Here is a 14222-nt window from a genome sequence, read left to right on the forward strand (position 1 = left end):
AACACCCAGGGAGCTGCACCACTTACATAGACTTGTTAGGAAAGGTCAAAGAATAATTAGGGGTGCCACCTTCGACACTTCCCTGAGTCTCCCTTACATGGGAATTCTGATAAATAGGGTAAGTGGCCTTCCACACACTTCCCTTTTCTCAGAATGTCCTCCTTACAAATTTCCAACCAAGTCTCTTGTACTCCCTAACATGGGACTACATCAAAATAAAAAGCTGCACAGGAAGATAAACCATCCACAAAATAAAAAGGAATCCCACTGTATGGGAGAACATATTTGCCAATGATACATCTGATACGTGGTTAATTTCCAAAATATAGAAAACTCATAGAACTTAAGAAAAGGAAGAAGCAAAGCAATTTTTTTAAAATGGGCAAAATACCAATGTAAACACTTCTCCAAAGAGGACATACTAATGGCCAAGAGATATGAAAAATTGCTCAAGGCAAGTAAACAACAGAGAGATGAAAATTATAATGATAATGAGGTATCACTTCACACCTGCCAGAATGGCTATTCTCAACAAATGAACAAATGATAATTTTTTTAAAAATTTCTTTATTGGTGAAGGCAGTGGTCGGCAAACCACGGCTCGCAAAGCACATGCGGCTCGCGAGCCGAAGTTTGCCGCTCTGTTGAATAATGAGTTTGCCAATGACTGGGTTAAGGTATTACATATTTGTCCTCATCCCCCAATTACCTTCCCACTCCCCGAACTGCTGCCTTCACTCCCCTGTTGTCTGTGTCCACCGGTTAGGCTTATATGCATGCATACAAATCCTTTGGTTGATCTCTCCCCCTTACCCCAACCCTCCCCTACCTTCCCTCTGAAGTTTGACAGTCTGATCGATGCTTCCCTGTATCTGGATCTGTTTTTGATCATTAGTTTATGTTGTTCATTATTTCCCATAGATGAGTGAGATCATGTGATATTTATGTTTCTCGGACTGGCTTATTTCACTTAGCATAATGCTCTCCAGTTTCATCCATGTTGTTGCAGATGGTAGGAATTTCTTCTTTTTTAGTACAGCATAGTATTCCATTGTGTAGATGTACCACAGTTTTTTAAACCACACATCTGCTGATGGTCACTTAGGCTGTTTCCAAATCTTAGCTATAGTAAATTGTGCTGCCATGAACATAGGGGTGCATATATGCTTTCTGATTGATGTTTCTACCTTCTTGGGATATATTCTTAGAAGTGGTATTACTGGGACAAATGGGAGTTCCATTTTTAGTTTTTTGAGGAAACTCCATATTGTTCTCCACAGTGGCTGCACCAATCTGCATTCCCACCAGCAGTGCACGAGGGTTCCTTTTTCTCCACATCCTCACCAACATTTGTCATTTATTGATTTGTTGATGATAGTCATTCTGACAGGTGTGCGATGGTACCGCATTGTCGTTTTGATTTGCCTCTCGCAGATGATTAGTGACTTTGAGCATGTTTTCATATGTCTCTTGGCCTTCCTTCTGTCTTCTTTCACAAAGTTTCTTCTATTTAGGTCCATTGACCATTTCTTGATTAGATTGTTTATTTTCCTTGTGTTGAGTTGTATGAGATCCCTGTAAATGTTGAAGATTAAACCCTTATCAGTGATAACATTGGCAAATATGTTCTCCCATTTAGTGGTCTTTCTTCTTGTTTTGTTGATTATTTCTTTTGCTGTGCAAAAGCTTTTTATTTTGATGTAGTCCCATTTGTTCATTTCCTCTTTATTTCCCATTGCCCTAGGAGCAGTATCAGTGAAGAATTTCCTTTGGCATATGTCTGAGATTTTGCTGCCTGTGGATTCCTCTAGTATTTTTATGGTTTCCCATCTTATGTTTAAGTCCTTTATCCATTTTGAGTTTATTTTTGTGTATGGTGTAAGTTGTTGATCTGGTTTCATTTTTTGCATGTATCTGTCCAATTTTCCCAACACCATTTATTGAAGAGACTGTCTTGATTCCATTGTATGTTCATGCCTTCTTTGTTGAATATTAATTGGGCATAGTGGTTTGGGTCAATTTCTGTTTTCTCTATTCTATTCCATTGATCTATATGTCTGTTCTTGTGCCAGTACCAGGCTGTTTTGAGAACAGTTCCTTAGTAATACAGCTTGATATCTGGTATTGAGATCCCACCTACTTTGTTCTTCTTTCTCAGGACTGCTGCAGCTATTCGGGGTCTTTTTTTATTCCAGATGAATTTTTGAGGAATTCGTTCTAGGTATGCCATTGGTATTTTAATGGGGATTGCATTGAATCTATAGATTTCTTTGGGTAGTATGGACATTTTGATGATGTTGATTCTACCAATCCATGAACATGGTATGTTTTTCCATCTATCTTCCTCTATCTATTTTTTCAGTGTCCTGTAGTTTTCCACGTATAGGTCTTTTACCTCTTTAGTTAAGTTTATTTCTAGGTATCTTAATTTTTTTTGGTACGATGCTAAATGGGATTTTTTTTTAGTCTCTCTTTCTGAAAGTTCACTATTGGTGTATAGAAAAGCCATAGATTTCTTGGCGTTAATTTTGTATCCTGCTACATTGCCAAATTCATTTATTAAGTCTAATAATTTTTTGATGGAGTCTTTAGGGTTTTCTATGTACAGTATAATGACGTCTGTGGATAAGATCAGTTTTACTTCTTTTTTTCCAGTTTGGATGCCTTTTTTTTTTCTTCTTGTTTGATACCAATGGCTAAAACTTCCAATACTATGTGGAACAAGAGTGGTGAGAGAGGGCGTCCCTGTCTTGTTCCTGTTCTTAGGGGAAATGGCTTTAGTTTTTGCCCATTGAGTGTGGTGCTGGCTGTCATTTTGTGATATATGGCTTTTATGATGTTGAGGTATAATCCTTCTATTCCCACAATGCTGAGAGTTTTTATTGAGAAAGAGCGTTGGATTTTGTCAAATGCTTTTTCTGCATCAATTGATATGACTATGTGATTTTTCTACCTCAATTTGTTTATGTGATGTATCACGTTTATTGATTTGTGGATATTGTACCCACCTTGCATCCCTGGGATAAATCCTGCTTGGTCATGGTGTATGATCTTTCTGATGTACTGCTGGATCTGTTTTGCTAGAATTTTGTTGAGGATTTTGTCATCTACGTTCATGAGGGATATTGGCCTGTAATTCTCTTTCATTGTGTTGTCTTTATCTGGTTTTGGTATTAGGGTGATGCTGGCTTCATAGAATGAGTTTGGAAGTGTCCTTTCCTCTTTAATTTTTTGGAATAATCTGCGGAGGATAGGTTTTAGTTCTTTCTTGAATGTTTGGTATAACTGTCCTGTGAAGCCATCTGGCGCCAGGCTTTTGTTTGCTGGAAGCTTTTTGATGACTGCTTCAATTTCTTTCGTATTTATTGGCCTATTAAGATGTTTAGATTCTTCCTGATTGAGTTTTGGAAGGTTGTATTTTTCTAGGAATATGTCCATTTCCACCAGGTTGTCCAGTTTGTTGGAATAGAGTTGTTAGTATTTTTTAACAATCCTTTGTATTTCTGTGGGGTCTGTTGTTATTTCGCCTCTATCATTTCTGAATTTGTTTTTTTGGGTCCTGTCTCTTTGCTTCTTGGTGAGCCTGGCTAGAGGTTCATCAATCTTGTTTATCCTTTCAAAGAACCAGCTCTTGGTTTCATTGATCTTTTGTATTGTTTTTTTGGTCTCTATGTCATTTATTTCTGCTCTAATCTTTATTATCTCCTTCCTTCTGCTCACTCTGCACTTTTCTCCTTGCTCTCTTTCTAATTCTTTGAGTTGTAGGGTTAGATGATTTACTACCATTTTTCCTTTTTTTTTTTTTTTTTTTTTTTTTTTTTGAGGTAGGCCTGTAGAGCTGTAAACTTCCCTCTCAGGACTGCTTTTATTGAGTCCCATAGGTTTTGGATTGTTGTGTTTTTATTGTCATTAGTGTCCAGAATGTTTTTAATTTCTTCTTTGAGCTCATTGGTAACCCAATCAATCCTATCTAATAAAAGAGTAATATGCAAATTGTCTGTACCTCTAGTACACCCACAAGCCATGCCCACCAGCCAGGCCCATCAGCCAATCAGGAGCAAATATGCAAATAAACCCAACCAAGATGGTTGCAGCCACAGAAAGCAGGAGGGAGGCTTGGGTTTCCCTGGCAATGGAGGAAGCCAAGCTTGCCGCCTGCCCTTGCGGGCCCAGGCTTCCACTCAATGCTACAAAGTTTCAATTATAGAAGATAAATCCCAACAGAAATGGTGGCAGCCACAGAGCTGGAGAGAGCAGGAGGCTAGGGTTGCTCGTGGCAATGGAGGAAGCCAAGCTTCTGCAGCCCTGGCCTGCTTTGGCCTCCGCTTAAGGCTACAAAGTTTCAATTATAGAAGATACATAAATCCCAACAGAAATGGCTGCAGCCACGGAGAGAGCAGGAGGCTTGGCTCCACTCCAGGCTACAAAGTTTCAATTGTAGAAGATAAATAAACCCCAGATCCCAGGGCCTCTGCTTGGGTCACCGGGGGGCGTGGCCGGCCTGCAAACCACCACAGGCCCCTTGCCCAGGCCGCCCCACACCCCAAGGGAACTCCTACTCTGATCTGAGACACCCTTCAGGGCAAACCAGCTGGCCCCCACCCATGCACCAGGCCTCTATCCTATCTAATAAAAGAGTAATATGCAGATTGACCATCACTCTAACACACAAAATGGCTTCCCGTATGTGGTCAAAGATCCTGCCCCCATATGGACACAAGATGGCCGCCACAAGGCGGCCAGCAGGGGAGGGCAGTTTGGAGGGACAAGGCCTGCAAGGGAGGGCAGTTAGGGGTGACCTGGCTGGCAAGGAGGGAAGTTGGGGGTGACTGGGTCTGCAGGGAAGGGCAGTTGGAGGGGACCCAGGCCTGCAGAGGAGAGCAGTTCGGGGGTACCAGGCCTGCAGGGGAGGGCAGTTAGGGGTGACCAGGTCTGCAAGGGAGGGAAGTTAGGGGTTACCAGGCCTGCAGGGGAAGGCAGTTAGGGGTGACCAGGCCTGCAGGGGAAGCCAGTTAGGGGCAAACAGGCTGGCAGGGGAGCAGTTAGGCATCAATCAGGCTGGCAGGTGAGTGGTTAGGGGGTGATCAGGCTGGCAGGCAGAAGCAGTTAGGGGCAATCAGGAAGGCAAGCAGGTGAGCAGTTGGGAGCCAGCAGTCCTGGATTGTGAGAGGGATGTACGGCTGCCTGTTTAGGCCCAATCCCATCGGGCAGTCGGACATCCCTCATGGGGTCCCAGATTGGAGAGGGTGCAGGCTGGGCCGAGGGACACCACCCCCCCTCCCGTGCACAGATTTCTTGCACCAGACCTCTAATATTTAATAACATGCTATTCAGCTTCCAAGTGTTTTAGTGTTTTGGATTGTTTTTATTGAAGTTTACTTCTAATATTATGCCATTGTGGTCTGAAAAGATGTTTGGTATGATTTCAATCTTCTTCAATTTGGGAAGACTTTGCTTGTGACCCAGTATTTGGTCTATTTTTGAAAATGTCCCATGTGCACTTGAGAAGAATGTATATTTTGCAGCTTTGGGGTGAAATATTCTGAAGATGTCAATTAAGTTCATCTGATCTACTGGGTCATTTAGGATTGTTGTTTCTTTGCTGATTTTTTGTCTAGAGGATTTATCCAGTGAAGTCAGTCATGTATTAAAGTCCCCTACTATGATTGTATTGTTGTTGATCTCTCTCTTGATAACTTCCAGTATATTTTTTATGTATTTGGGTGCTCCTTCATTGGGTGCATATATGTTTATCAGGGTTATATCCTTTTGTTGTATTGATCCCTTTAGTATTATGAGGTGGCCTTCCTTATCTCTGTTATGGCCTTCACTTTGAGGTCTATTTTGTCTGATATAAGTATTGCTACCCCAGCTTTTTTTTCATTTCCATTTGCCTGAAATATATTTTTTCATCCCTTCACTTTCAATCTGTGTGAGTCCCTTGTTCTGAGGTGGGTCACTTGTAGACAGCATATATATGGGTCATGTTTTTTTATCCATTCAGCCCCTCAATGTCTTTTGATTGGAGCATTTAGTCCATTTATGTTTAAAGTTATTATTGAAGGGTACTTGTTTGTAGCCATTTTTATTTATTGAGGCTGTGTTCCTTCTTACCTTTTTATTTCTTCTTTTTACAGCATTCCCTTTAGCATTTCCTGCATTGCTGGCTTGGTAGTGATAAACTCCCTAAGCCTTTATTTTGTCTGCGAAGCTTGTGATTTCCCCTTCAATTTTGATTGATAGTCTTGCTGGATATAATATTCTTTGATTCAGTCCCTTGCTTTGCTTCACTTTGTATATCTCCTTCCATTCCCTTCTAGCTTCATGTGTTTCTGTTGAGAAATCATTTGATAATCTGATGGGGGATCCTTTGTAGGTAACTCTCTGTCTCTCTCTTGCAGCCTTTAAGGTTCTCTCTTTGTCATGAACATTTGCCATTGTAATTATGGCGTGTCTTGGTGTGGGTCTTTTGGGATTCATCTTGCTTGGGACTCTCTGTACTTGTGCAACTTTTTTCTTCCCCATATCAGGGATGTTTTCTGTCATTATTTCTTCAAAGAAATTTTCTAATCCTTGCTGCTCTTCTTGTCCTTCTGGCAGCCCTATTATACATATGTTATTTCATTCTGCATTGTCCCAAAGCTCCCTTAGGCTCTCCTCCTGCTTTTTAATATTTTTCTCTAGTTGCTGTTCAGATTGGGCTTGTTTCTGTATCTGATCTTCTAACTCACTAATTCGGTACTCTGCTTCTTCTAGTCTACTGTTGAAGCCTTCCATGTTGATTTTGATTGTAGCTATATCATTTTTCATTTCTTCCTGATTTTTGCATAGGTTGTTGGTTTTCTTGTCCATCCGGTGTATGAACTGTATGACCATTACTCTGAATTCTTTTTCTGTCATGTTGCATGCTTCTGTTTCACTTATTTCCTTTCTTGGTGATTACTTCTTTTCTTGCCTCTGGGGATTGTTGCTTTGTCTCCTCATTCTGACTATCACCAGAAGGTTCAAATGTCGAGTAGCACGGGCCTAGGCTGTGTTCAGTGGGAGTTTTGAACCCCCCAAGTGTCACTGAAGGGCTCTGACACCAAGACGTGTGGTTGCTGTGAGTTGGTGGGAGCCACGCTCGCCCTGGGTCAGAGTCACAGGCACTTAGTGTGGCCTCGTGTTTCACCTAGAATCAGGGACTTAGTGTGGCCTGTGCCACGTTGAAACAGAGAACCCACTGGCATGTGCCAAAAATCAAAGTGCCCTATTGCGTGTCAGGAGTCAGAGGCTCCCTGTGTCCATGCCAAGAATCTAGTATCAGAGTCTCTGTTTCTTGGTGCTACCTTGCACTGAGAATCATTGTCCCTGTGTGCACATTTGCCAAGAATTGGAGTCATTGGCTCTTAGTGTGAAATTACTGGGAATCAGGGATCTCAGGCGCATGCAATGAGGAACAGAGTCTAGTCACTGGTGCTCATTGTTGCCTCTTGCGTGTAAATTCAGGTTCCCTGATCTGCTTGGGAGACCGGGTTGCTCAGTCACACTGTGTTGGCAGGAGGTCCACTTCTGCCTTGCGATAAACAGCCTTCTGTGCGCGTTTGCCCTGAATCAAAGTCAGGCGGCACTGCCACTTAGTGTGGGTGTGAAGTCTGGTTACACGGGTGTGCACTGTGGAAAACAAACTCCCTGTGTCCATGCACCCAGGCTCAAATTCAGCGCTGCCTCCCTATGTGGGTATAGGGTCTCGTTGTGGGGAACAAACTCCCTGAGTCTGCACATCCAGGTTCAAATTCAGCTCAGCCTCTCTGCTAAGGTGCAGGGTCTGGTCATGGGTAACAATCTCCCTGGGTTTGCACCCCGAGGCTCAAATTCGGTGCAGTCTCCTTGCTTGGGCACAGGATCTAGTCACAGAAAACAATCTCCCCAAGGTCGTGTGCCTATGCTCAAATTCAGGACTGCCTCCCTGCCTGGGTGTGAATACTAGTCATGGGAAACAAAATCCCTGAGTTCTCAAGTCCAGGCTCAAATTCAAGGCTGTCTCCCTTCCCTGCATGGGCACGGGATCTGGTTGCAGAAAACTACCTCCCTAAGGATGAGCAGCTAGGCTCAATTTCAGCTCAGTCTCCCTGCCTGGGCGCGGAGACTACTCAAGGAAAACAAATTCCCCGAATTCGCAACTCCAGGCTCAAGTTCAGTGTTGTCTCCCTCCCCTGCATGGGTTCAGGATCTGGTTGCAGAAAACTACGTCCCTAAGAATGAGCAGCTAGGCTCAAATCCAGCTCAGTCTCCCTGCCTATGCGCGGACATGAGTCTCAGGAAACAAATTTCCCTTGTCCAACACCAAGGCTCAAAGTCAGGCAGAGTTGCCACTGCTTTTTGTGTGCAGAAAGCCTTATTGTGAGGCTGGGGTCTGGCAGTTTCTATGTCTCTGTTGTGGGGGCAGCGGGGAGGGGATTGGTTTTGTGACTCACAGAAATCTGTGGCTGTGGTGCCTGGAGTCTTGGTGTCCCTGGGTCTGCAGGAGTGATCACAGACCTTTTACCAGAGTGGCTGTAGGGTCCTGGTTTGCTTCTGAAACCAGACTGGGTGTTGGCAAGGCTAGAATTCTAGTCTCAAGCAGTTCTGTTCTTCAAGATGGCATGGTCTCTGTGCTTCCGGTGTCCTCCCCGGAGTGTTTGCAGCGGCTGCGGGGTTTTGCCATCTAATACTGCCCAGATTGGTAGCCCCCTGGAAGAACTGCAGGGTCTAACTGTCCCTATTTCACTCACACACACACCCACACACACCTCTATTGCTCCCTCACTCTCTCACACACTCTCCATCCCTACCTTCCTGCCAGTCGCCTTCTTTCCTCTCAACAAATGATAATTGTTAATGAGGATGTGGAGAAAAGATAACCCTGGTAACTGTTTGTGGGAATGCAGATGGGTGCAGCCTCTATGGAAAACAGTATGGAGTTTCCTCAAAAAATTAAAAATCGAACTGCCATTTGACCCAGTGATCCCACTTCTAGGAATATATGCTAAGAATCATGACACACCAATCAGAAAGAATATATGCACCCCTATAATCATAGCAGAGCTATTAACAATAGTTAAGATCTGGAAACAGCCCAAATGCCCATCAGTAGATGAATGGATAAAAGAGCTGTGTACATTTTCACAATGGAATGCTATGCAGCTGTAAAAAAGAGGATCTCTGACCGTTTGAAACAGCATGGAGGGACCTGGAGAGCATTATACTAAGCAAAATAAGCCAGTCAGAGAAAGATAAGTATCACATGATCTTACTTATGTGTGGAATCTTACGCACAATATAAACCAGCAAACATAATAGATCCAGAGACATTGAAGCATGTAACTGACTGCCAAATTTCAGAGAGAGAGAGGCAGGGGCAGGAAGAGATTAACCAAAGAACTTATATGCATATATGCATAACACATAGGCAGACAATAGTGCGATAAAGGCCTGTGGAGGGGAGTGGGAGTGTGGTATAGGGGGGTCTATGTGGGGTAAGGGGGGCATTTGTAATACTCTCTACAATAAAGATAATTTTTTAAAAAGAAAACAGCTAATGCATATACCATCCTTGTCCATGTGCCAGAAACTCTTTTAAATGCTTTACATATAATAATTATTTAAATCCTTAAAACAATTGTAGCAGGGATGATTATTAGCCCTAGTTGAATATGAAGAAACTGAGGCACAGAGGCCAAGGAATTGGCCAAAGTTCACACAGTTGCTAAGTTGCTGGCTATATCACTGCTTAACGAAGAAGAACAAAATACAAAGCTGATTTCTATGGGGGCGGGGGGGGGGTTAAGAGAATAACAGCAATCTTTCACATGTGAGCAACTATTAATAGTTTAAAAAGCACTTTACATCCAATAATATTTGTTCTACACTCCATCCATGTGAGGTGAGCAACATAGGGGTTATCTTTCATTTGTAGCTGAGAAAGCTGAAGGACACTTTTGTTTTGCCAAAATTGTGTGAAGTACCTTTGAGAACACCTAACTGCTATTGCTTCTGTCTTAGGTAGAGTAGAAGTGGAAAATGACCCAGCATGAATAAAAATGACCCAGCATGAATAAGTGTCCTGGTGCACTAAGATGTAGAGAAGGGGAAACATTCAAATAATAGTTCTTGGAATACAGACAGCATAGGACATTAGCATTAGCATTGTCATTGGTCTGAGAGTTGTGAGATATGGGTTCTGATCCTGGCTATAGGTATACCCAATCATCCAGGTTTGTTCATGCATAAAAGGCTTCCCCATGGCATCGGACTTTCAGTGCTAAAACTGGGACAGTATCTGGTAACAGTGGATGTTTGGTCAACTTACTTAGCTCTTCTTCTTTCAAGCTATTTCCTTGGATGAGTCACTTAATATTTTCTGGCCCCAGTTAATTAATCTGAAAAAGGGGGACAATATGTTTCTTGCCTAACTTATATAGCTCTTGGGGGAATTATAAAAGCTAAGGTGCATCAAACCATTCTGAAGGCTTTGAAAAGCTGTGAAAAATAAGAAAAAGTTAAATATGCAGAGAGATAGTGCTCTACAAAGAAGAACTGTAATGAGGGAGAATCAAGTAATTGATGCAAAGGGATTGCACTACTCAAAGAGAAAGATAGGGTGAGAGTCTTTTTGCTCACTCCTTAACTTAGGTGAACCTCAGGTGGCTTCTCAAAGTACTGAATGTCCTAAGTGTGTACTTCTAGTCAGAAGAGAGGATAGTGAGCATTTACTAGTAGACCTTGAGAGGTCATCACTCATTCCCTCAAAAGTCACTAATAGCAATGGAATAAGTCAACCTGTCTGGCCAGCTTGCACATTTTCCCACCATCAATTGGGCCATTCTGTACTACACAATCCATTTTTGCACAAGCTGAAGATGCCCTCTCCTGTGTGATTCTGATTACTGGCCTACAGTTATAGCCTCAGTAGACATGCTCCCCTCCCTAACCACCCTTCACATTAAGGACCAAAATCATCAGTGGTTTCATAGCCTTCATGACAAAAGAATTAAGTATCATGGGCAGAGGTCCAGCATACTGGTCTAAACAACTCCCTTGTAATCTTTTCTTGCTCACAAATATAGAAAAACATTGACAGAAGCCAAACAGCAGTCCTGCCCTTGAAATAAGCTCCTGACATAGCCAACTGAAATCTTCATAGCAGCTTCTTCTGGCCTTTGGGTGTCTGAGACACCCTCTTTTTTTTTTTTTTAAATATATTTTATTGATATTTTACAGAGAGGAAGGGAGAGGGATAGAGAGCTAGAAACATCGATGAGAGAGAAACATCGATCAGCTGCCTCCTGCACACCCCCTACTGGGGATGTGCCCGCAACCAAGGTACATGCCCTCGACCGGAATCGAACCCGGGACCCTTCAGTCCGCAGGCTGACGCTCTATCCACTGAGCCAAACCGGTTTCGGCATGAGACACCCTCTTTTGTTTGGTTTTCAGAGCCCCATCCATCTAATACATTATGTGGCATGAATCTTAACACGTTCCCTCTAAGCCTGGCTTTGAGACCTATGTATAGCCAAGGTAGGCTTATTGCAAAATCCCCATATAATGACCTAGGGAATGAACAGAGGGCTTTACGCGCCCCCCCCCCCCCCAACTCTTTTCTGTCAAACTGTTTATCTAAAGCAAACAATTAAATTGTCTGTCATTATAAGCTTAACAAATTACCTTTATTAAAGAGAGCAAAATCACATAGATGCTGGTTGCTCTGAAGAAATCTGAGCATATGGGTAGACTTGTCCAATAATGATTAAATGTCATTATCCAGGGACAATCTCTCAGACCTTATTTCAAATTCTTCCCTGTGGTCAGCAGTGTGCTTTGGCAGATATACTGTCTTTTATTTTAAGAGAATAATTGTATTTTGAGAAAGTAAGAGCTACTTTGGGCTGCCCCATAACTGCAGCTAGATAATCTTCTATAGTATCACAGAGGATGTGACTGAATCCTCTAAACTGCTGGATAACTCAGCAATATAAACAGAGGTATAAAATTTTTATATATGTTTACACTTATATAAACACTATCCAGATAAAGATATAGAACCTTTCCATTACCGCAGCAGGACTTCTCATGCCCCTTCCCAGTTAATACCATCACATTCTTCTCAGTAATTTCTATTTTGACTTCTATCACCATTATTAGTTTAACCTGTCCTTTAAACTTCATATAAATTGGATTCGTACAAGAGCACTCTTTTGTTTCTGGCTTTTTTTGCTTAAAGTAATGCCTATGAGATTTAGCCACTGGATGTGTAGCAACATTTGTTCCCTACTTTTGCTGTGTGGTAACCTATTTCATGAATATTCCATAATATATTTACACTAGAGGCCCGGTGCACGGCATTCATGCATGGGTAGGGTCCCTAGGCCTGGCCGGCGATCAGGGCCACTCAGGGCCTTCTTGCTGCTGGCCAGGGCTTTCCTTCCGGATACCAGCTGGGGCCTTCTTTAGTTCCATGCTACCCCCTGGTGGTCAGTGCACATCATAACGAGCGATTCAACTCCCAATCTCCTGGTCGAACTCCTGAGGGGACACTTTGCATATTAGCCTTTTATGTATATAGATATTTCTTGGTTGATGAACATTGGGCTATTTCCAATTTGTGGCCATTATAAATAAAGTTGCTACATTATGCTCAATTGATTTTCAAAAAGTGTGCCAATACAATACAATGGGAGAAAATAGGCTTAAAAAAAGATATTGAGACAACTGGCTATCCACATAAAAACAACAACAACACAAGAATCAAATTGGACCCTTATATCACACCATACACAACATTAACTCAAAATGGAACAAAACCCTAAATGTAAAAGATGAATCTATAAAATTCCAATAAGAGTTTTCTTATAAGAAAACAAAAATCTTGGCTAAAATATTAAAAAAAAAAGAAAAAAGTAAAACAAAAATCTTTATATTGTTTAGATTATTTCCTATAGGTGTAAATCTTTGTGACCATGGATTAGGCAATGCTTTTTTAAAAAAAGATAAAACATCAAAAGCACAAACAACAACAAAAAATAGATAAATTATACTTAATCAAAATTTAAAACTTTGGTGCTTCAAAGGACACTCACGAGAAAATAAAAAGAAAACCCACATAATGGGAGAAAATTGTAAATCATAGACATTTGATAATAGACTTATATTTAGAATATATAGAGTAATTTTACAACTCAATAATAAAAAAGCATATAACCCATTTTAAAATGGCCAAAGTATTTGAACATACATTAATACCAGGTGCAAGAAGATATATAATTGGCCAATACACATGAAAGGATGCTCACATTATTAGTAAATAATTAGGATAATGGAAATCAAAACCACAATAAAATCCACTTTACCCCACTAAAGTGGCTATAATAATTAAAAAAAAGGGGGTGATTAAGTGTTAACAAGAATGTGGATAAATTGAAACCCTCATATATGTCTGGTGGAGAATGTAATGTGGTTTACAGTTTGGAAAATGGTTTTTCTGTTCCTCAAAATGTTAAACAGAGTTACCATGTGACCCAGAGATTATACTTTTAGGTGTATACTCAAAAATAATTGAAAATTTACATCCACAGAAAAATGTACATTAATATTCCTAGCAACATCCTATATAATAAATATGTAATATGCAAATTGACCATCACACCCTCACACAAGATGGCCACCCCCATGTGGTCACAAGATGGCTGCCACAAAATGACTGGCAGGGGAGGGCAGTTGGGGGCAACCAGGCCAGCAGGGGAGAGTAGTTGGGGGCAACCGGGCCTGTAGGGGAGGGAGGGCAGTTTGGGGGGACCAGGCCTGCAGGGAAGGGCAGTTAGGGGTGACCAGGCAAGCAGGGGAGGGCTGTTAGGGGCAACTAGGCCAGCAGGGGAGGGCAGTTGCGGGCGACTGGGCTGGCAGGGGAGGGCAGTTAGGGGTGACCGGGCCAGAAGGGGAGGGCAGTTGGGGGCAATTGGGCAGGCAGGGGAGCAGTTAGGCATCGATCAGGCTGGCAGGGGAGTGGTTAGGGGGTGATCATGCTGGCAGGCAGAAGCAGTTAGGGGCAATCAGGTAGGCAGGCAGAAGAGTGGTTGGGAGCCAGCAGCCCCGGATTGTGAGAGGGATGTCCGACTGCCAGTTTAGGCCTAAACCAGCAGTCAGACATTCCCTGAGGGGTCCCAGATTGGAGAGGGTGCAGGCTGGGCTGAGGGACACTCCCC

The sequence above is a fragment of the Plecotus auritus genome, assembly GCF_963455305.1.
Source record: "Plecotus auritus genome assembly, chromosome: X".
Lineage (NCBI taxonomy): Eukaryota > Metazoa > Chordata > Mammalia > Chiroptera > Vespertilionidae > Plecotus > Plecotus auritus.